The sequence below is a fragment of the Dermochelys coriacea genome, chromosome 2 (genome assembly GCF_009764565.3).
Source record: "Dermochelys coriacea isolate rDerCor1 chromosome 2, rDerCor1.pri.v4, whole genome shotgun sequence".
NCBI lineage: Eukaryota > Metazoa > Chordata > Testudines > Dermochelyidae > Dermochelys > Dermochelys coriacea.
In genome coordinates this window covers 159,046,360-159,068,521 of record NC_050069.1, presented here as the reverse complement: position 1 = coordinate 159,068,521, position 22,162 = coordinate 159,046,360, and the positions used below count along the sequence as shown (strand labels likewise).

The window sequence follows — 22,162 nt, the reverse complement described above, 5'->3', positions numbered from 1 at the left end:
AATTCGAAATACCTGATGTAGTCAGAGATCAATACTGATACTTAACTAGATGAAACTTAAGTATTATAGAATAATTTAATAGTATAACTATTAATATATAATAAGCAGCAGGGATCTTAAACTGACCATGTTAAGTGAAATCCTGCTTATCTCATTCATGCAAGTTGTTCTACTGAAGTCTATAAATAAGATTTTTCTCTGTGACTCCATTGACTTAATGAGCAAGTGAAGCAGAATTGAACTCACAGATTCAGAGAATGTGTTGTCTATTTAATCACTGTTGTACTGCAATTAAAATAATTGAATATTAATATAATACTATGTTAATTTTATTTTTTCCACTAAACACAAATCTCCAATGTGGCTAGTTCTTTGTGAAAATTGTTATCTCCTTAAAATGCTTCTTTGGCTTTTCTTTAGTGAGGAGTGTTAGCTGGTTTTATTGCTGCTATGATTGTTATTCTTTAACAAATCTCATGTTCGTGATATAAGCATTAACTCACAGCAAGCCACAGGGGAACTTTCTAGTAAGCTTCCTGTAGTCACTAGTATAACTGATGTAGTAAGAATTGGTACACAGAACACAAATGTTGAAGATCTGTAGAAGACAATAGCTGCTTGTTTGATTAACCTTGATTTATTTTAGGGGCAGTGTGGCCCAGTAGATAAGGCATCAGAGGATCCGAATTATATTTCCATCTCTGCCACTCATTTGCAGCAAGACCTTGGGTAAATGATTTAACTTCTCCGTGCCTCTGCTCCCATCTATAAAATTGGGATAGTAGTGCTTACTCATCTTTATAATGCACTTTGAGATCTATGGACAAAAATATCTGAGATCCTATAGGTGGGCTAAATATTTTTATTTAGATATGCAGTTTAGCAAATGTACTAATACTTTTTCAAATGGTGGTACCACGTTTGTTAGACACTGTCGCCCAGAGCCTCCTCCCTCCTTACTGTTACTAGTCAGTGGCTACTACATGCAGAGGGGGTTGACCGCTCTGGAGCACACTCCTGAGACAACCATTCACAGAATTATTATTCCCATATCTGCCAGACCAAATGCGAGGATATTCTGGCCACCTCTGAGTCGTGCTTAACCAGGTATTATTCTTTACATATACTCAGTGACAAAAAGAAACCCTACATGACTGCAGGGTCGAGGTTTGTTGGTGGTACGTCAATCCCCTTTAGAATGCTGAGCTCAGCCAAACTCGGATCTCTGAAAACCAGGAAATGCACAGTTAAGGATCCCTGGGCAACCTTTACTTTGCCCTCTTTCAGCAGTACCCCAATATGCCCCATTAATACACATACCTTTATTCTGCCAACCCCTCAGTTGCTGAAATGTACAAGCTCTCCGTCTCCTTTTACCATCTGTTCACTCTCACCCATGGATTCCACCTGACACTATTAAAGGGGAAAAAGAAAAAAGGTTGCCCACGCCACCTTCCCTCTGTTCCCCTGGAGCCAGCAGTAGCCAATGAGCATTATTTGCATACGTTCCAGGTGCAGTAAGTGTGTTAGGTGTTCCATGTACCTACACCAATTGGGGGATGCAGTAGTTAGGCTTGCTTGGTTAAGGTTTGTTTGTGATAACGAGGATGTATGGATTACTTTGAGGTGTGTGACAGCTGAGATTATGATATGAGGAGATCTATCTTTTGCACACACTAGCATCTGTGAGCAAAGGGAAGAGCTGCATGTGAACTGTCCAGTTCCGGTATGCATCATTTCAATGCAGAGTTGTGTATGCTTACAATTAGCAGGGCCCAGGGGGGTTATTACAAAGGATATTGACAGCAGAGAGCTGGGTGATGAGAACAGTCTAAGCATTATCTGCATGCACTCCAGGCATGCCCAGAGTCTGGTGTAGCTGTACTGAATGGTGGAGGCAGCAGTTAGCTGTGCTTGGTAGGGGTCTGTTTGTGAGTTCTGTGGATTACGCTGAGGTGTGTGACAGAGCTGTGACTGCAACATGAGGAAATCTTTTTTCCCTCACCATCTTGTGTGTGAGGAAAGGGAAGAGGCACATGTGTACCTTCAGGATAAATCATTTCTATGTAGAATTGCATAGGTCAGTTGCAGGAATAGGACGTTTTTTACAAAAGACGTGAGCAGTGAGATAGGGTATAAGAGGATTCTAATGCTTTAATGGTGCTTAAGTGAATATGGAGGTTGAGATGTTATCCTGTGTGGAAGTGGAAGTGAGTTGTAAAAGGCTGTGAAGGGGTTCTTAAATTGTACATGTGTGGTATTCTTTCTGGGAAGTTAGTAAGCGTGTGGTGTACTTCAGGATCTGGAACCTCATAAGGACATAAGAATGGACACACTGGGTCAGACCAACAGTCCATCTAGCATAGTATCCTGGTAAGCCATGAACTTTCTAATCTCCTGATTAATGTTCTTCTAACACATAATAGCTTTCATATTGTTGCTTTAGTGATTATTCAGAGACTCAATTAAATCAAAGAAAACTATCTCAGCTCCTGGACACACATCTCTGGTGTGGTCCAAATCTGCTCTCATACCTTGTGTGAGGTGCACACGATGAATAAGGCCCAGTTCACGTCCACCTGTACTCCTTGTTCTCCCACAAACTTCTGCAACCTCGTGATCCAGAAATCACCCGGAATCCTTATGCCAGAAACCCTGACAGTGCATGTATTTCTTTTCCCTCAGTTGTCAAGGTATCTGCACCATTAGTTTCAAACTACACACTGTGTGTCGTTGGAAACTCCACACCACAAGTTAAACTGCATTAAACCCCTGTATGGATGCTGTTATTCAGAACTAACGTAGCCTTAATTCAATTTAGTTTAATTCACTTCCAAAGTGTGCAGGGTTTGTGCATGGGTGGGGTGCATTGCAGAGCTGGGGGCACAAGAAGGTTGGGTACACTGGCAGGGCTGTGGGGTACTGGGTGGTTGGGTGCACTGGCAGAGCTGGGGGGCTGCCATTCCTCCCTCACCTGAACCCCCAACTTCTCTTCCCTCCCCTACCATCCATTTCCATTTTCCTCACACCCCTCTCCCCCCATTCCTCCACCCAAATGCCCTTTGCCTCCCAGCAAGCATTCACATATCTAATTTCCCCCCCAAAGACTTTGATTGCATTCCCTCCAAAATAAAACTGCCACTCATGCCTCACAAATTGTTGCAACCTCCAGCCACATTATCCAAACTTCTTTTGTCTTAGGTGGGGTCTTGTGATTAACCTGGTCTTAGTTATGTTAATTGAAGGGTGAGTTCACAGCACTCAATCTCAATGCACTCTGTGATTCATCCAGCCATAAGTATCTCTCATTTTAACAGTACAAGGCAGCAAAAAGAAACTGGTTTTGGGGTGGGTTGTAACTCAGGAATCCCTCTGTCAAAAGACTCCAAATTTGGTTCACTAATGCTACCCCACATCCCCATAAGGCACATCAAATTTTAAAGCAATCTGAATTGAATAACTATTTGGTTTTCAGAGCACTTACAAAGTCCTAAACTATACCGTCAAAAGGCCTGGGGGGGAGGGGCTTGAGAGCATGGATTTTTCAGTAAAGGGTGTGGATTTTTTCTGACATAGCTTTGCCAGCAAAACTTTGTAGTGTAGACCTGGCCTGCATGAGAAAGTTGCCCTGGTTTAACTACAGGTGTGATTTGAAACTAATTTAGAGCTGGTCAACAGAATTAGGTCGGCTGACTACATTACTTAGGGCAGTGAAAAATGTCATGCCCTGTACGATGTAATTAAGTTGACCTAAGCCCCGGTGTGGACACTGCTAGGTCAACAGAAGAATTCTTCCCTGAGCTACCTCAGAGAGATGGATTTACCACAACAATAGAGGAATCTCTTCCATTCCTGTAGCAAGTGTCTACTCTACAGCAGTGCAGCTCAGTGCAGAGCTACTGGTGTGGCACTGTAGCATTTCTAACAAAGACATAGCTTTAGTTAAACCAGTACAAAAGGCTGAGTGGACGCTCTGGGTTCCTGCTTAAACCAGGCTTATTTCAATTTAGATTTACAATGATTAGGGCTCATCTACACTGGGGAATTATTCCGGAATAAGGTATGGTGTGGTTTAAAGTTCATTAGCTATTCTACTCAATTCCCCATGTAGACAAGCCTTTAAGAGTAGGCTTATGTTCAGTCAGAATAAGCCATTCTGAAACTAATATAAGACTGTCTGCACAGGGGTTTATATCAGTTTAACTAAATTGGTTTAGATACTAATTTAACTTTAAACCAGTGCAATTTTTCATGTAGACAATGGACCTGAGGAGGTTTGGCACCCAGAGTCAACTCAGTGTGAACTCCCTTTGAAAATCGTAGCATACTGTCATTCTGTGGACATTTCCAAACGGAAGAGAGAAGCACTTTAGTGTGTACTCAACAACATTCATCTCAACATTTATTAAGTCTAATTATGGAGGTGAGATGTAGACTGCTTTCCAGGTGTATATACACAGCATAGAGTATGTGATAATGTCACTTTTAGTTGAATGTTTCAATAAGAGGTGAGTAAGCATGCCTGCTTAAAGTCTGCAGCAGTGTCTTATTCATTTGACCCAGTTTTGCAAATTTTCTTTACTTGAGTGTGACAGGGATCAGATTAAGAGCTGGATAGTTCCAGCACTCGGTCAGCTGCTCCTATCTGACAACTGATGCTTCTTGTGAGATTAAGGGCTACATTTAATAAAGTGCTTTAATAATATAATAAAAAGTTCTGCCTAATTCTGGGCAAATTAGGCACCAGCTCTTGGCAAACAGTCTGGTCACATATTCTGCATGTCAGTATAATCAGTGACCTGCCTAAAGTTCTTATCTTTATCTCTTTAAGACTTTTATCTTCATATTCATTTAGGGTTTGATCAGAGAAAAAGTTATCATCTTCTTGGGTAGTTCTACTCCTTTCCCCCACCCTGTGTCTGTCTTGTCTATTTAAATTGCTTCTCGGTAAGATCTCTAGTGACAAATTTCAGCACGAGAATTGTTAAAACCTAGTTATGAAAGTACTTAAATAGGTGTCTCTAAAGAAAGTGCTGGTCGAAAAACTATAATGCTACAAGTGAACTGCTACTTCTGATCTTTAAATACTATCCTCTCATACAGGGGTGGCAGTAGCCTCTTCCCAGTGGGAGAATGAGATGGGCTAGACAAAAAATTGGAGGGGCTGCGCTATACTTATTTTTTTAATAAGTGTGTTTTATTGATGTTATCTTCAAAAGGAGAATAAAAATATATACAGACAGATCAGTTTTAAACTTCATCTATGGCAGCTCAATGGTGCAACATTTATTCACAGAAAATTAATAGAAAAAAACTAAGCCAATACATACGTAAACTAATAATATTAACAACAATAACAATAAACAAATGGCACCTTAGAGACTAACAAATTTATTTGAGCATAAGCTTTCATGAGCTACAGCTCACTCACGAAAGCTTATGCTCAAATAAATTTGTTAGTCTCTAAGGTGCCACAAGTACTCCTTTTCTTTTTTGCGAATACAGACTAACACGGCTGCTACTCATAAACAAATGAAAACTTCTGGGGAAAAATACTGGTTAAATAATACTAATAGCTAATTACTTTAAATAGGAGAATGTACTGTATTATAGTTTAAAATTAGCTGTTTGCACACACAAAGAAAAGGAAAAAACCACACCCACACACTACTGTTTAAAGCAAAATAAACAACCACCGATAGAAACTAAGTATACATTTTTCCCTAGCCGATCAAGCCCCTATTTCCATTCCAGTCAAAACCAAACCCAATTAAATACATATAATCTGAACATTCAAAACATTTTTAAGGTGCTGAGAATTCTGGCACTGTTCCAGGAAAGAAATTAAAACTGGGCTTTTAAACTTTAAGAACAAGTAGTCCCATTGACTATACATGCATTTAAAGATGTGCTTAAAGCTTAAAAATAAGCACCTGCTTAAGTGCTTTAGTGGATCAGGGTCAGAGAGCTCAACATCTTGGAGGACTGAGTCTTATGAGTCCTATGTCATTAAACTGTAAACTAATAAAACTGGCACAAATCGGGCCAGGTAATAGCCACTCTGATTTTTTTAAAAGTAAAAATAAACCAAATAAAGAGTTATTTGAAAAAGATAGTCAATGTTGAGCTGACCCAAATAGAAAGGTGTTGGGCTAACTCCTGGAGACAGCCCTGAGGGACTCAAGTGGAGATTCAGGGAATGAGTTCCACAAGTGAGGGCTTCTCGGTTCTGGGAGCTACCCGCGATCTGGTCCATTTGGAATCTCAGTGCCAATACTGAACAGACCAATAGTCACTCAATAGTACCTGAGGTGTTGATAATTAATCAATTTACATCTATCTAAGGGGCAAATAACTATCAGTGTATAAAGGCCTATTATTAAGGGTAAAAATGTGACCATAGATGTATTCTTGTTGGACCCACTTAACTCAAAGGGGGGAGCACATCAGGATCCAAGAGCAGAAACTGATACTAAGACACTGTTTTAAATACTAATTATTCCTATGTACCAGTCAACATAATGGTCAAATGACATGAAAACATTTAGGGACTGAGTCTCACTTACATTAAGGGCCTTTTTATGCTGCTCTGACTGTAAAGTGGGTCCGTACAGTGGGCATGAACATCATTTACTCCCAAGTCAAGGCCTCTTTATGCTAATTGTGTAAAAATGACTTAGTGTAAATGAGAATCAGGGTCTGTATTTTAAAAAAAAATAAATTTGCTTTTTACATAAGTACATAAATGACTTAATTTATCTTTTTACATTTACAAAACTCCAAGAACAGATAGTCTTTTTTTTTTTTTTGAGAAACTGTACCAAAAATATCATTTTGGCTAAGATTCTTTCATCCAAAAATGCAGCCTGGAGCAAATATATATGCCTAAAAGATAAGATCTTAATGGCTGATGTATATAAAATAGAACAGTTACAGAGCCTTTAACTATAGCAGCACTGTTATGCAATGGAGCTAAAATAATACGTATTTCCATAAACTCCCTCTTTCAAAATATGAGAAGTGAGATACATAAAAATAGCTATTACACTAGTTCTAATTATGAATTAAATTGTTACAAATGTTCGAACTCTTGCAGCCTATCAGGTTAACAACCTGAGTATTTAAAGTTCTTAAATATTTACATAAGACACGCTTTTAAAAATGTGTAAACATGTGTTTACATAATACAGTGTAATGGTATAATACTGTTTCAGCATATAACATACTATTCTATCAATTCTTTATGTGAATTTCCCAAGTATTTTTACCAAGGGTCTGCTGAAGTTAACAGGAGGCTTTATATTGAAGTCAATTGGCATTGGATCAGGCCCTTAATGTATATATGTGGTTGAATGAACTATGGCTAATGGTCAATTAGGCATGGTTTTCATCTGAAAATCTACTTGAGTTAAATAGTATTTTCCCCCAGTAATCCTGGTCAGCTTTATTGCAATAGCCAGTTATGCTGCCATGATGAATGAAGGCTAATGTCTCTCCCATTTAAGTTATTTAATAATACCCTTTAAATAAAAGGAACATTTGGCTATTCCTCATAAATAGTCACCAGTTTAGGACAATGCATGGAACTAAAATAATTTGGGGAAACTAACTTTGGTGCTTCTGGCTGGATTGTGTCATATGAAGGAGAAGACAAAGGTACACTTTGCTAAATATACTACATTAATTTCACCAAATCCCACGTGTGACTCCAATGTCTGAAGCCACTGAAGTGGTTAAGTAGAAGCATCCTCTCCCCTTAGGCACAAGCCCACCTGGGGTTCTAGCAGTGCATTTCATTTCCCAGCATTGTAGACATAACCCAATGATGAACAGGAGCAAGTACTTGCCACCCCTAAACCTGCTGCACAAAGTAGAAGCTGGTTGTTCCCGGCAAAACCTGGCTTTCAGGGAGAGAACTGGCAGAAGTGGTGGTGGGAGGGTTTTAAAACTTCTGGACAACGTATTAAGTAAAAGGAGGGGGAAACAGCTAATGGTACAAGAAGGGACTTGAGAGAACTAGGGAAGCAACAGGATGGGGTTCCCACCTGAGTGGCACAGGGCTGAGAGGCTTCAGGGTGGATTTGCCCCCTCCCTTGTTTTTAGCTGGTTCCAGGGTGTCCATGCCTTTGGAGTCTCTGTTTCAGGAATTGCTCCAAGGCTCCTCCAAAGCCTCCACCCCTGGAAGGCATCCTCTACACCCAGCGCACGTCTCTCCAGTCTTCCTTTACCTTGCTGGCAGGACGCTACCTTCAGGCCCAGCAGCACCACCCCAAGCCAGAAGGGCCATGCTTGCAGCATCATGAGTTGCATTGCCCAGAGGGTGGCTGCCCTCGGATGGGCGGTGGGGGAGCTGAAGGCTTCCTCCCTTCAATCCCCCCCAACTCCCCCGCAGCCTCCTGCCATACCGTTCAGTGTCAGCAAGCAATTTGGCGCCACTTTAACCCTGTGCTGGTGCCTTGTGGGGCCGCAGCTGCTGGTGCCCCCACAAGGAAAAGGTACTGGTGAGCTGCCAGCACCACTCCTACTTCAGGCCCTAGGATGGCTGCACGGGCCCCCTAGGCCAAGTACCAGGAAGCAGAGGAGCCACAGCTAGAGCTCATGCTAAGCAGAGCTGGTAGGGGAGCGCAGGGAAGGAGCTGTGGCAGGGGCTCTGGGGCGCATGCTCCCACCCTCCGGGCACCCAGCTCTGAACTTTTCACTAGAACGGGTGGCTACTGGGGGGCTAAGGCAAATTTTGGGGTAGCTATAGCCCCCCGCAAGGCCTCCCAGCACTTCCCCATATCTTATCCTTAAATGTGGTTATTGTGGGAAATTTTGCAGGCAAATCAGAGCCCTGTACCACAATCAAAGGCATGTTAATGAAGCCACTTGAGTTCCAGTTTAATGGTGTGTTCTAGTGAGTTCACTGTAACTACCTGTTCATATATTATGAACAATTTACAATGTTTTTAAACCTGTGGCTATGGTACTTGGTGCTCAGGTTTCTTGAAGCAATAGTAACCCTGGATTCTATCTTATAGCTATTGTCTCAGCTTTTTCCGGAAAGTAGTTGTATTTCTTAGGCCACATCTACACTACAAACTTATGTCATTCAAGTTACAGTGGCCCACAGTTGCTGCAGTTAGTACAGCACCTCTGCACATGCATACTTGTCTCCTTGTGTCAGCGGTGTGTGCACTCACCAGGAGTGCTTATATCAATGCAGAAGTGTGGTTCACCATGGGTAGGTATCCCATTGTGCAACTTGCCACCATTCAATGCACTATCTTTTGGGAAGTTTTGGCAATGCATGATGGGGCCAAAATGAATCATGCAGGGGTGATTGGGAGCATAGGGTCAACTTCTCAATTTGCAACTGTCTCCATCCCATAGTGTTATCTGCATCGCGTAACTTTCATGCTTTTTTTCAAAATCCCACAAACCCATGCAGCCCTCCTCGCTGTCTGCCATCTCTGACAGAAGCATGGAGCCTGCACAGCCCTGCACTGCAGTCATGAGCATTACAAACACAGAGCTCACAATCCTGGAGTATTTGCAGAGCTGTAAGAAGAAGCAGATGACTTGGGAGTGTGATGATTTATTGGAGGACAGATTGCTGGGGGACACAGCAAGAACTAATTCAAGGCTGTTGGTGGCATTCAGGGAGTAGCTGCAGATGGTGGAGCGCCACTTCTGGGCCTGAGAAACAAGCACTGACTGGTGGGATGGCATCATAATGCGGGCATGGATAAGTGGCTACAGAACTTCTGGATGTGCAAGGCCACATTCCTGCATCTGTGCACCCAAGCTTGCCCCACCCTGCAGTGCAGTGCCTCCATAATAAGCTCTGCACTGACCATGGAGAAGCGAGTTGCAATCATGCTGTGGAAACTTGTGTCAAGGTTCCTTCCCCACTCTGAACTTTAGGGTACAGGTGTGGGGACCTGCATGAAAGACCCCCTAAGCTTATTCTTACCAGCTTAGGTTAAAAACTTCCCCAAGGTACAAACTTCGCCTTGGCCTTCAACCGTATGCTGCCACTACCAAGTGTATTAACAAAGAACAGGGAAAGAGCCCACTTGGAGACGTCTTCCCCCAAAATATCCCCCCAAGCCCTACACCCTGTTTCCTGGGGAAGGCTTGATAAAAATCCTCACCAATTTGTACAGGTGAACACAGACCCAAACCCTTGGATCTTAAGAACAATGAAAAATCAATCAGGTTCTTAAAAGAAGAATTTTAATTAAAGAAAAGGTCAAAGAATCCCCTCTGTAAAATCAGGATGGTAAATACCTTACAGGGAAATCAGATTCAAAACATAATGTTTTGCCTATAGGGATTCTCTAAGTTACAAAAAGACACAAAAACAGGAATATGCATTCCCTCCAGCACAGCTTATTTTACCAGCCATTAAACAAAAGGAAATCTAACACATTTCTAGCTAGAATACTTACTAACTAACAGTTGTAAGGCTGCGTTCCTGATCTGTTCCCGGCAAAAGCATCACACAGACAGACAAACCCTTTGTTCCCCCCACCTCCAGATTTGAAAGTATCTTGTCTTCTCATTGGTCATTTTGGTCAGGTGCCAGTGATGTTATCTTAGCTTCTTAACCCTTTACAGGTGAAAGGGTTTTGCTTCTGGCTAGGAGGGATTTTATAGCACTGTATACAGAAAGGTGGTTGCCCTTCCCTTTATATTTATGAAAACTTGCAATGCCAGATTGCTACCAGTTAGATGGGAATCATTCTGGAGTCAGGAAATCCACTGCAGGGACTGTTGTCATGCAAATGCGCAGGACATCTAATCGCCTCCTGCTACATAGTACTGAGACTCTTGGCAATGTACAAGACATAGTGAATGCATTTGCAGCAATGGGGTTCCCAAACTTCAGTGGAGTGACAGATGGCACACATATCCCTATTTTGGCACCAGATCACTTTGCTACTCTGTATATCAGCAGAAAGAGCTATGTTTCTTTGGTTATGTAAGTGGTGGAGCACTGGGGATGCTTCACTGACATCAGTATGGGTTGGTCGGGGAAGGTGCATGATGCTTGCATCTTTAAGAATGCGGGACTGTTCAGAAAGCTACAAGCAGGGATTTTCTTTCCTGACCAGTGGAAATGATGAAATGCCAATAGTGATCCAAGGAGACTCGGCCTATCCCTTGCTCCCCGGGCTCATTAAGCCGTACACTAGTACCCTCAACATCACCAAGGAACAATTCAGTTACCAGCTCACCAGGTGCAGAATGACAATTGAATGTGCTTTTGGTCGTTTGAGGGGATGTTGGTGTTGTTTAGTCACAAGATTGAACCTCTGTGAGAAAAATATCCCAATGATTATAGCTGCTTGCTGAGTCCTGCATAATATATGTGAAGCAAAGGGGAGAAAGTTTCCACTGAGGCAGAGATAGAGCAGCTGAATTTAAACAGCCAGATACAAAGGCTATTAGAAGAGCTTGACCCAGAGCCATACAGCTCAGGGAGGCTTTGAAAGACCATTTTAACAGTGAGCCAGAGTAGTGTGTAGTGTGCTCTACCTGGCCCTGCTCTTTTGTGGCCTGGAAGGAATCCTGTGGTGATTGCTGTACGTGTAGGACTACAGCATTGTCAAGGTACCTCTTAATTTTGTTTGTGAATGATCCAGTGAGCTATGTGGCACTGTGGAACCAGGGAATCAGTTGCTTTCAGAACTGCTGAACACTTGGCAGCATGTGTAGTAAGATGAGCTAAGTTCCAGATAATAGAATTTTATTCTGTAACAAAACCCGTTCCAAAAAAACCACCTGTGCAATTTTAAAACTAATACATTAAAAACTTAATAAATTACAAGAACAGAACTTTTGAAGGGGGAAGAACATCCATGTCCATTTCAACTACACTTATGCCAACTGTGGCTTTCAAGGTCAGCGTATGTGAAACTGTGTCTTTAATGTCCCTAGGGTGGAGTGGCAGGGGTCGTGCAGCGACCTCTGATGCCATGTGGAATGTTGGAGGTGGAGTTATATGGAGGTCCTGATATTGAATTCTTCATGGGCTGCAGAGGGAGGGGAGCATGTGATTGTTGAACCTGCAGGTCCACCAGACTCTTCAGCATCTGTGTTTGCTGCCTGAGAAGCCTCATTATGTCCTTGTGCATCTCCCTCTCCTTTTACCTGCTGGGACTCCTGGTCCTTTCTCCTCTCCACCGTTTCCTTCTCAAGACTGTTTGCAATGTTGATCCTCCAGACCCTATGCACATGGTCCAATGCAGCACTGGCTGGCAAGATCTCACTGAACATGTCATCCCGAGTCCTCTTCGTTCTCCTCCTGACCTGACTCAGGTGTTCCATGTGAAGGGAGAGACCCTGAAGATACAGATGGCAGCAAATACAGATAAAACATACAGAGATACCATTGTCAGCGTAGTCACTATGGCAAGCGAAACTTACAATGCTGAACTCACTCCCATTATTCCCCTAAAGTGTTTGGCATTGCCTTCTCACTTCTGCTCGGGGTTGCTTGTGCACAGCGAGTCACAGCAACAGCCATGACAGAGTATAGCCTGCTGTGGGTTGGGGAAATGAAGAGGGAGTTGCTCCGTTGCATGACTCTAGTAGCATAGGCAATGGCACTGAATACTGGCACCATTTTCCACAGGCAGTGGTGACTTTAGCTGATATCTTACTCCTGAGGGTAACAAAGGCAGAAAGAACACAGCTGCTGCTGGCATCCCGAAGTCACACAGGCTCATAAACTGCTCGCCTGTTTACTACAATGATGCCTGCTGAAATTATCTCTGAATGGCATGGGAATGCATCTTCCTGCATAGGATGAAATTAGGCAGCCCTCTCTAGAAACCTTTGGCAGAGGATTGCAGAGCTGTCCCCTATACTCCTCCTCTTCCACGTCCCACCACCTCCTCCTTCTCACTGTTCGCAGCAGGGAGCCCCGGTGCTGTGGGGGGATGGGGGTTTCCGCTGAATATGGCATACACTTCTTTGTAAAAGTGGAAGGTTTGCAGATTGGCATGGGATCGATTGTTGGCCTCCCTGGCCTTCTGGAACACCTGCCGCAGCTTCTTGGCTTTCATGTGGCACTGCTTCTGGTTCCTGTTGTATTCCTTCTGCATCCCCGATCAATCTGCTTGTAGATGTAGACGTTTCTACAGCTGATTCAGAGCCGTACCTGTGCAGCCTCTTCTACTCACCAAGCCAGACAATCAGGAAAAAGGAATTTCAAAAATTTGGGGGGTTTTAAAGGGGAGGAGGGACTTCTCATTTCAGTGACCCTTGGGCAATGGAGCTCACAATGGTGACCAGAGTGGTCAGTGTGGGGCATTCTGGGAAAGCTGCTGGAGGACAGTTAGGCTTGACATAAGTAATGCAGTGTCTACACTCACATTGCGATGATCTAAGTACATGGACCATGGCTCTATGCTGCTTGAGAAGGTGGTGTTACTGTGTTGGCGTAATGGGGCCATGTTGGTGAGAGACCAATTTAAGTATAGACACATGCACAACTCGGTCGACGTAAGCTGCCTTGCATTGACCTAACTTTGTAGTGTAAATGAGGTCTCATTGTTTCTTCCTGGCCATTCTGGGCAGATTTGAGTGTTCGGAAAACATTTTCCTTCTTTATATCATTCATTCTCTCCTGCTGGGATGTCAAAAAGGAGGGACAGAAACATTGTTTTAGGGAGATCAAAAGGGTTCCTCTTTCATTAAACAAAGATGAAAATAGACAGTTGTTGCCATGTTTCACAGTGAATCACATTTCCTCTCAAGACAAAGAGGCCATAACCATTATCAGGGATCCTCAATAAAACTGTTGCCAGTTTGGGCACCATGGCCTACTTGTGGATTCCACCAACTGCACTCTGAGGCTTGCTTCTTTAGAGTAGAGTGGCTATATCACTCTGATAGTGTATACAAACCCCACACTGGGCCTTAAGGGGTTAAAAGGCAATACTGGGCCCAAGTAGCCATGCCCCCTACAGGGTCGCTGGTCATGCAGCAGGAGTAGCAGGTTAAAAGGAGCTTAGAGGCTCAGGCAAGGGGTGATGGACAGGCTCAGAGAGAGAAAAATCCTTCTTCAGGAAGCCAGGGTAAGGGCCCCAGGCAGTGCCTTCTCCAGCCACACCGTCTTTGAAAACCGGCAGGTCTTTCATGGCCATACTCATTTGGACTTTGTTTGTGAAGCTATTGACAGTTTGGACTATAGGGGCACCCCCTACACACACTAAACTGAAGGAGCAGATAGGTAGGAAGTAGCCCAGGACAGCAGATTTAGGCTCTCCACGGGGAGGAACATGCCAATATCACTTCTCTGAGACCCCTGGCCTGGGACTCAGTGGAGAGGGAGGGAAGGGGCCTGGGTCCTTCTACCACTCCTCACTTAAGGGCAAAGACCGAGATTCAGTGGGAAGGCCAAAACATTCCTAGCCTGTGGTCTGGAACCAGGCACCGTACTGCACCACCACCCCCGACAGAGGGACAAGGGGTTGGGAGTAAGTTTTACTGACCACCCAGCCCACTGAGCACCCATTTGAGGTTCCACTTGGTGCAGTGACAGGATCATCTGTGAGATGTGTCCCTCTAAAACCCCTAATCTGGGTACATCTGAGAATGAACCACCTCTGAGTCTCCCAGCTGTAGGAAGGTGAAAGCAATGCCACTCGTTGTATCATTATCCCTCCTGCTGTGGCCAGGACTACATAGAAGCAGGAGGAAAAATTTGTCATAAGAAATAACATGGAGGAAACACTGCGGGATGTACACGGTCATCCTGACGAACCAGTTACAGGAAATGGACAAAGGACTGCAGGAATCTCTTGCAAATAGCTTCAAGATTACAATGCATATGCCCAACTAGTGGAAGCTTTTCAAGAGGATGCACTAATAATTAACCTATCCTAGAAAAAACTCACCTATAAACCAAACACAAGTGGAAGCTGGGAGTCTCCACTCTTTGTTCTCTCTACCAGAGTAGAACAGCTTGCCGAGGAACCATAGGAGCCCAACCAGTGGAAGCTTTTCAAGAGGATGCACTGAATTATATCTCGTAGGTATTCTGACCATACCCCTACCCTAGCCAGTACTGTGTGCTTCTGGGACTGCATTTGAGGCACCCAGGTGGGGTGAGGGTTGTGGGCACCTTGTGTCATGTGGTTTATCACTGAATGAGGGCTGGAAACATTGTATACATTCCACAGTGTAATAGAAAAATCTTTCATGGCATTATTTAACCTTAGATAGCAAATTACCGTAGTGTCATTTAATTAATTGCAGTACTTGATGGCTGAAATAATTGCTACGCCCTTGTATCTTCTTCTTTTCAGAACATAGTCAATTACAGCTTTAAAAGATTTCTGCCTTAACTGAGATCAAGCGTAGTTACTGCAAGGAAGGACTGACAGCAGTTTCTTAAACACCACTGGGTCTTCTTACAAGTAAGTCATCTTTATTATTTACTTTTCTTTCTCTCCCTCCATTCCTGACTTTTCTCTTCTCTTTTTTCTGGCACTGACTGCCATCATGATTGGAGCTGGGTGAAATTTTTCAATGAAAACTTTGTTTCAGCAAAAAATGCAGATCTGACAGCAATACTAAATCATTTTGTGAATTCGTGTTGCTTTCACTGAATTGTTCATTTAGGGAAAAAACTTTAAAAACAAAAATTGAAATGTCAATTTTTCATTTTGAAATGATTTTTCAGTGTGATATTTCCTTTAATTTTATTTTTAAAAATTCAAAAATATTTAAAAGTGCTTACAATTGAAATGGAACTTTTCACTTTGGTTCAAATGCAGTGTTTCATTTAGCTCAAAACAATTGTTTTTCAACTTTTCTATCCACCAAAAATTTCAAAAAAATTCTTTTTGGTCCAACTCAAAACAAATTTTCTTCGACTTCTCAAAATTGCTAGTGAACAGAAAAATCCATTATTTGCTAACCTGCCAAGGCACTGAGACCAAAATAGCTCCACAGAATGATTGGTGATGAATAATATAAAAGAATTCAAAATTTCCTGCCTCCCAAGTAGACTGAGGCCTGTCTACACTACAATTTAGTCAGGCTACTGTGTTACAATATGATTGTCTCAAGATCCAGTTACAAAATGGTTCCAATTTGTAGTATCAATGCGACCTTAACCATGACCTTGGACATATCCATATACAGTGATATATCAATTGTAACTATAGTGTAGGTAGGTCAATAGAGCATCCTTCACGGTGAACTTTTTTGGCCATGGGATCCTAAATTTTGTTCAGACTTGAGCCACAGTAACCCAGAAAGTGGTACTTTCCTGGGTCAGAGTGCTGCAGACTAAACTGCCCCTCTGTTCACAAAAAAAGTCCCTCGAATTTACAAGTTTTGAAAACAGAAGCATCAATTCATTATAGAAAAGACAGCAACAATAATTCCTCACTAAGCCCTTAGGTAAGGGGCTCTTTGCTCTCTTGGATTCCTTGTGTTGCTGAGTTACCTCTCTTTCTGCAGGGCATTAGACCTGAGATTCAACTCCAGCTGCAGTGTTCTGAGCATCATTTGATGGTCCAATTCAGAGCCCCTCTTGACTATCTCTTCACTGGCTAGTGACAAAAGTGGTGTCATGTTTTCAGCTCCCTCCACACCTGAACAGTCCTGATGCAACTATCTTGCTTAGCCCTCAGGCTGGTCTGAATTCAGTTTTTTCATCATTCTAACTAAATCCAGGGAAAAAAATCTAGGCAAATTGCTGCAATCCCCTAGCATGAATGCAGTTATAGCACCTAAAGGTGTTTATATTATTATAGCTAGTTTCAATAACAATAGTTTGTATTGCAGTAGCACCTAGGAGCTTTAATCATGGACCAGGGCCCCATTGTGCTCAGTCCTGTATAAACACACAGTGAAAGATGGTTCTTGCCCCCAAAGGCAAAGCAGTACAAAAACCAAGTAGACAAGCCCTCAAAGATTTTGGAACTCTGCCACCTCTTTTTCCACTTAGCCCCTGGCTTTATGGACGGCACTGCCTCTGTCACAGGTAAACCAGAGAATAGGCGGAGGACCTTATCAGGGGAAGAGCAAACCATCTGTAGGACCAGCTTTTTAAGGGACCCCAAGTCTAGCAAAGAGCATCACAACTGAGACGCATCCTGTAATGCTCTCTCTCAAAAATGTAGGGGGCCTTAGGAAGGTTGAGGAAGGGAGTCAGCGATTTGGGAGGCTTTACTGGATTTAGGGAGAGGAAGTTGGGAGACTCAGTAACTTGTTGGGAATAAGATTGTGGGAGATGGGAAGATCTATGTAGGATTAGAGAGGGAGTTAAGTGTTAAAGGGAAAAGATAGGCTCATAAAAAGATGAAAGGAGAAGGATCTGGTTGGATTGAAGGAGGGAGAGAGGATCCTCAGAATGTTTAATAAGCTCAGCGTGTTTGCTGAGGATTTATCTGAACTGAGGTGAACTTCAGAACTTTTTGAAGTTCCCCCATCACTAAATAGCTAGGTTTATATGAAACTACATTTGTAAGAGACAAAATTATTTATAAACAACACAAATGACTCTCTCTTGCTTCCCAATTGAGGAAATATATTTTAAAAAAATCCATCCCCAGGATCTCTTCCACCTATATAGCAATGAAGATTTTCATATCACTGCAATGCACCTTAGGCTAAGGTATCTCTCTTTGTGGCTGTATATAAGTACAGTAGATATGTTATTTGCTTCTTGTTGGAATATGTTCCTCTTCAGAGCATGCTATGGGTGTTGTGAAACTCAATACATGGCTTAATGCTTCTTCAGCTTTGGCAATCTTATTTGATCATACTGTGCTGATAAGCAGTAAAATAGTAGGACATTATCACATTTTGCCACTGCACGTTTCTGGAATAAAGATTCACAAAATAAATTGAATTTAAGCCATATAATAGAGCTACTAGAGTAGCAAAAGGTTTTACCTGCTATAATTAATTAAGCTTAGCTACTTCTTTCCAAAAAATGAGACTTCATAAGAATACACAGTATATAATTTCATTTGTAGTGAGATAAGAAAATTAGATTTAAAGAATATTATTATTTATCATTTATATAACTATTATTGTTTAACAGTGCAATTAATCGCAATTAATTTTTTAATCGCTTGACAGCCCTAATATAAATTGTAATGCAAATGCAACAGTGTTCATATTTCTCTAAGACCTGCTGCCACTAAAACTATTGCTGAAAGATCTAGTTGTAGGGTGTTAGTATCCGTTGCCCAAGGTCATTTGACAAACTTAGCTTAGCATTAAATAGAAACAAAAAGGGAGAAAAAACTTTGATTTTGGGAGCTATCAGACCTTTATTTGTAATGGAAAAAGAAAAAGACAGATGAGCAGAAATGAAAATATGATGAATTTTAATGTTTTATTTTATTGGGGGAATTCCAGAGGTAAGCTATTTGAGACACGGCCACACAGAGGAAATATTGTGGTTTGTTTTTTTTTTAAAGAAGACAAGAGACAAGGTTTCAGGTAGCTTTGGTATTGTTAGTGATTGGTGACTACTGAGGGTTCAGAAGCCTGCCTTCAAAATTCAGAGTCCAGATTTTCATGATGTGTACAATACTGTATATTTTATTTAAAGTAACTTAACAATGCTAATATACATTTTCCTAGAAATATATTTGGTAAAAGAGGGTGCTCTGTAGTACCTTAATATAAAACTTATTCAATCAAATGTATGTTTCTATTGTTGATTTTTCCCCCAATTGGATTTATACTAATGCTTTGATATTTTTCTTAGGCTTCCAGCCATCATCTTAGCAGGCTTCAGAATAAAGCCTAAGTGCATTGTAGTGCGTGTTAAAGAAAAAGGAGGAAAAGTTAGATGCACTCCAGAAAATCTATAAATAAAAGGTGTTAACCTGTGATCCAGTAACAAGTGCAATTGTATAGACAAATGTTTCTGATCCTAATCATCCTTTCTTCTAGTTGTAGGAGTTGATAATTAGCGTATGCTTCTGAATAAATAGACATTCATTTGATGTTGGCAGCGAGTGTTTGTCCAAATCTGATAAACCACTCATTGCCTGAGCTGATAAGGATAACAAATAAAGGCCCTGATCCTCAGAGATGCTGAGCACCTGCAACCAACCCTTCATTTCACTGACAGCTTTGAGTAAAACGATGGGCCAGATTGGGGCTAGTTCCCATTTGGGAGCAGGGCAGAGTTGCTGTACCCTGCGTAGCTCCAGGAGGGTAGTCCATGAAGTACATGGGAGAGCACAAGCTGCACCATCCCTTTGGATGCTGCAGTCTGCTCTCTCATGCTCGCAGTCTCTCCCTCTCCATGGGCTTTGATGTGACTTGGCCCTTAGAAGCTCCCTCAAGCACAGACATTGTTGCTAGGGGAAGATTCCTTGCACCTTCTCCCTTCGTTTCCTCCTAGCTGGGTCCAGATACAGTCTGGGTTTGAGTAAGGACTTCAATTTTTGACCATTTCTTTCAGTGGGAACTGTGGATGTTCAACACCTGTCCGGACCAAGCTCATAAGGGCCATTAGAAACTGGGTAGGCTTGCTGTGTAGGATCAGTCTGTCTAGCATATATATAGTAGGCAAATGCTCTACTTTTTAAAATCTTAAAAGAATAGAAGAAATTGGGCTCCTCTAAAAGGTGCCCTACTGATTTTTGAGTTTCCCAAGCTCCCTCTGAGTCCAAGGCCTGTCCCAGATAGGGCTGCTAGTCACACAAGTGCCAGGTCAAAGCAAACTCAGAGGGGGGACTCGTACTACTCAGGTGGTGTAACTGTTGTGATTTCCTGAAGGCATGTGGTTCCCTGGAGGCTCCTGCTGGGGCATTGGGGTTCTGCATAACTCCAGTGAATGGCTGTAAATTCAAATGAGCCCAAAGCACTTGAGCTGTGGAGTCACCGTTCAATGACTTTCTAAGGAGAAAGGTAGCACTTCCAAAGCATGGCTGTCACGCTCTGATACAACATGGACCATAGAAACCACTCTGACTGAATGCTAAGTGCAGTCTATTAGAGCTCAGATGGACTAAAAAACACTTGACCAGCCTATTGTGCATTTAAAAGGCAATCGCACAAATATTATTTTCTTGTCTTATCTGGCTCTGAGTGGGCAGACAGCCAAAAGTAGAGTTCATTAGGGAAGAACCAAACCATTTCATTACCCTGCAAAAACTGACAGTCTTGGTTTATTTATTTATTTATTTGGGCCAGTGGCTGAAAGTTTTCCTCTGTTGGGATATTTCAGGAGAGGAGTTTAGCATCTCTTCGCTGACCATTTTGCTCTTCCTTGGGCTAAGGGAATGGAAAAATGAAGCAAAAATAAAATATCAAAACAAAATTACTACAGTATCTTAATTTTTCTAGTTAAAAAGATTATTTCAGTGTCAATGCTTTTATTTGTTTTATACTTATAAGCTCCCTGCTCTTTCTCCTATTTCCAGCAGCATCTCTGTTTACCTGTGTTTGGCTCCAGTCAAAAACTCATGGTCCTGCTGAGCTATCTCTGCTATTTGTGAAACCTCCGGACCAATGGTTCTCAATCCGCGGGCCGCTTGCGGCCCATTCGGCACACAGCCGCGGCTCATGTGACATCCTCAGGGCCATGCAGGTACTATATATATTGTGTGGATGCAGACCACATAACACACGGAAAGCTGCATATGCAGCCCATGATGGTAAATAGGTTGAGAACCACTGCTCTGGACTGTCATGAATATAAATCTCTTTATCTGAAGCTTAGTTATGAATGACTAAGAAAGGTACTTATGTGGCAAGTGACTGTTACCCTCCTGCACTGGGGGTCAAGTGCATGACATCTGTGATGTTCCAAAATTCCAAAGGAAAGAGAGAAACCTGAAATCACTCCAGACCTGGTGACTCTTACAACACAGTGCATGACATTGTGACTGGCCATTTGACATCACTGTAATGTTGATTTATTTTCACTCTTCCCCTGTGACAGATAGTTGTATCGGGGTGTTTGATTTTTAATTTATATTAAACTTCTCAGTCTCTTTACTCTGCTATCAAGCTTTGATTAGGTAACATATCCTAAAGTATAGATAAAGTCACTAAATGGAAGAACAGCCTAATGATTGTCTATGAGCCAGATTGTCATATCTGTTCTAACACTAACTGGTTCCTTCCGTTGTGCTAATTAGAATTCAGTAGGATTTCTTGTGGAGTAAGATTCAAATCAGCATGAATAATTCTGTCATTCTGGCTCTCTGGGATATTGGAAATAGATGCTCACAGAGGCAACTGCCATACCTGTTTGGGCTGTGAAGAAACATGAATCAAAATAACTGGGGTTGAAAAATGATATGGAACATGATCCAAACACTGACTTCAGTGGCCTTTGGATAGGCCCATTATGAGTAACTGTCCTACTTGAATATAAGGGTGGACTTTTGGTAGAATGAAGAACTGTGTACCCTAATATTGGGGAGGAGTTGAGTAACAGGTGGGAAAGACACTTTTCCCCTGGGCCAAGTGACAGAGAAAGTTGTTTAAAGAGAGTCTTTATGCTGAGAAAACAACACAACTGTTTTCTGCCATTGTTCAGATATTTCCAAACTTTGTAACCCCAGCTGCACTCACCTAGAAATGATTTCCTAGTGTGTGTCTAGAGGCATTTATTTCAACTTACTGTTCGTTTGATTTTTTTAAATTCTTTTTCTTCGTGGCATTTGCCGGTGAAGACTACCTTGACTTATGACAAGCTGAACAGGTTCTAGGAGCTTGTTAATCAGGAGAATAAAATAAAAAAAACCTCGAAGAACCTAAAAGGAAAAAGTATGTGATCATGTACTTAAAGACCTTATCATAATGTATATGCACAGGAGGGCTGAATTATGATTGCACTGGCAGCCTTTATTGTGGCATTTCCTAACTTCTGAGGGCTTGACTTTGCAAACTTAATAATTTCTTTAATGAAGTGTGTCTGGGTGTGCAAGTGTATTTCCCCACTCCCCACCTGTTCCTCCTCCTCTGCATTTTAATTAGGCTACCTCCCCCCTCAAAGGTGACACACTTGATGCTCTCCCAGATGTGGTAGAATCAGCTTGGACAGCCATAAGCATGGTCACCCAAGAAGTTGTAGATGCCATTCCAAAACCGAAAGCCAAGGGTTTCACTTGTAGCATATCTGCTAAGCCATTTCAAATTCTACAAAAGAAATCTGAGGCCAGGCAGTACCATGATG

General features: G+C 42.1%; 1 protein-coding gene across 13 annotated transcripts in view; it reads left to right on the top strand.

Moving 5' to 3' along the window:
- LOC119850530 (poly(rC)-binding protein 3-like) overlaps positions 1 to 22,162 on the top strand; it is a 685,847-nt gene that overhangs the window by 427,559 nt on the left and 236,126 nt on the right. For all 13 annotated transcript variants that reach the window (XM_043508589.1, XM_038388664.2, XM_038388651.2 and 10 more), the window contains one exon: positions 15,303 to 15,413. The gene's annotated coding sequence lies outside the window, so the exon portion shown is untranslated. The remainder of the gene's footprint in view (positions 1 to 15,302; positions 15,414 to 22,162) is intronic.